This window comes from Aulonocara stuartgranti (genome assembly GCF_965226115.1).
Source record: "Aulonocara stuartgranti genome assembly, chromosome: 7".
Lineage (NCBI taxonomy): Eukaryota > Metazoa > Chordata > Actinopteri > Cichliformes > Cichlidae > Aulonocara > Aulonocara stuartgranti.
The window spans coordinates 42,715,095-42,717,500 of NC_138945.1; the positions used below are offsets into that span (position 1 = coordinate 42,715,095).

The 2,406-nt window shown below is 41.2% G+C and overlaps 1 protein-coding gene across 2 annotated transcripts in view; it reads right to left on the reverse strand.

Annotated features, from left to right (window-relative positions):
- Window positions 1–912: 912 nt before the first annotated feature.
- LOC309710228 (synaptic vesicle glycoprotein 2B-like) overlaps window positions 913–2,406 on the reverse strand; it is a 56,564-nt gene continuing 55,070 nt past the window's right edge. For both annotated transcript variants that reach the window (XM_082539519.1, XM_082539520.1), the window contains one exon: window positions 913–2,406. This exon is cut by the window's right edge and continues 1,937 nt beyond it. The gene's annotated coding sequence lies outside the window, so the exon portion shown is untranslated.

Genomic DNA, 2,406 nt, shown 5'->3' on the forward strand with positions numbered 1-2,406 from the left:
CTCAGATGATCCCTTTATTAAACTGACTGACAAATGCAAATAAACTAAAATGTAACCAAACTGTAAAAACATTTTACCCATTTTATTTTAGATAGATATCAGATTTGATGATATCCTCACATCAGAACTAAAAAATGTATTTCATAGATGTGTTATGGGATCTGACAAAGTCTGATTTTAATGGTGAACAAGTCTTCCTTACTTTTTATAAACTTCAAAACTCGCCTCTATCAGTGCGCCCCAGGGCAGCTGTGGCTACAATGTAGCTTGCCATCACCAGTGTGTGAATGTGTGTGTGAATGGGTAGATGACTGAATGTAGTGTAAAGCGCTTTGGGGTCCTTAGGGACTAAGTAAAGCGCTATACAAATACAAGCCATAGGGTCTTTGCCTCAGGCCTGTCCTTCTGTCTCGTTAATCTCTTAGAACAGCAATTTTCTTTTTTCAGTAACTGATGCAGGGAACCTCTTATAAGCAATACTTTTTCCACTGCGAGATTTCTGCTGCGTATTCAGAGAAGGACAAAATTTGCTGTGACTTTTGCCTTCTCTCACAACATGTTGTTGTAATGCTGTTCATTTCAATGCCTTCATTCATTTTAAGTCCAGAATACGTATGAGTGAAAAAAAAAATAACTAGGAAGGTGAAAATTGTAAGAAAGAGAAGTCAACCAGCAGATTAGATTTTACCTAGCAAAGTGTCTTCAGGTCAGAGAGAGAGAGAAATAAAAGTACACAGCTTTGGTCACATATATTTTGTACTCCACTGTATTGATTTTGTCAAGGTCTGCATTGGCAGACCATGTGGAGTAGAGAAATAAAGACCCAACATAGGACAATTTTAACTGAAAGTAAGACATTTATTGTGTTTGATAAAAAGTATGAAACAAAGGGCTAGGCAAACCAATACGACACTAAACAAAAATCTAAACTGTGGAAACAAGAAAGTAAACATGAAAAACCATAAACCTGGTGAGAATTCGTAAATACCTGGAAGCATGAAACCTTGATAACATGGCATAAACATAACAGACGACTTGACAATGAATGCATGAGAGTTCATACAGACAGGAATACACAAGAGGGTGACGAGGGAAAAGGAAGCACACGGGCAACACAGCTGGGACGAATAAACATAATAACAAGTCAGGAGGAAGCAAACTGAACACGCTGAACATAAGACGCGAGAATGTCAAAGTAAAACAGGAAACACGCAGACCAAGACACACACACTTGACATGGCAATAGGGAAATAGAAACTGGAGATGAGACATGGACATAAATAAGCAACAAATACAGAGAACATGATGGCTAGGGAGAACACACATGACAGACAAGGGCAAACATGTAAATAAGAGGTGGAGACAGAGGGAGAGAGGGAGCGAGACACGAAGGGAGACAAAGACATCGCTGAGACACACAAAGGGCGAGGGAGACTTAAACACAAGGGACATGACAGACTCACACGCTGAAGGCACGGCACTATAACCAACATAGTGGGGGAGACACCTACGTGGGAGGAACCTAAACAAGGAAACAGAGAACTCAAACAGAACTAACTGAAGCCTAAACTATACAAACAACATCATAATACAAAAAGGCATGAAACTCAAAATGCTGGGTCAAAAGACCCAGCACATGACAGTAATCCAGTAGAGTCCAGTACAGTACTCATGCGGAAACATCAAAAAAGACCAAATGTTGGACTTCAATACACAGATAAATATTCTATTAACTTTAAATAATGTGACTGCAATATTCACTGATCATAAGCATCTCTGTCAGGAACCGGCTGTGTGCTGGCAGGAGAGGACCCAAAGGCAGGACTAACAACACGCAGGGATAAATTCAAAACACAGCTTTATTAACAGAATGGCAAAGGGCAATATAAAACTACACTGGGATGAACTAAGGCACAGGGAGGCACAGGGAGGCCACGGGGAAACGCACACAACACTGATGGATGACGCACAGAAGGTAATGAGAGACGTGGGAACACACGGGCAGCACAGCTGAGGACAAACACATAACAAGACAGGGGGGACACGGAACTGAAAATACTGACCCAAGACGTGGGCCTTAAACGTAACACTGGAAGGACACAGAGGCAGACTGGAGGGTTTGAGAGAGAGCACAGGGAGAGCATAATGGGCTGTGGAAACATGGAATAAAACTCAAGGGGAAACAAGCCACAGGAACTGAGAACTATATGAACACAGATACACAGAGGGAACACAGGACCAACGACACGGGGAAATCTAACAACCAAAAGCTAAACATAACAACCTAGGGACTAGAACTAAACTTTAAACTAACAAGGTGGACTAAAACCATAATACAAAATGACAAAACACAAGAAACTGAAACCGCTGGGTCAGAAAACCCAGGATCGTGACAATCTCAGTTAA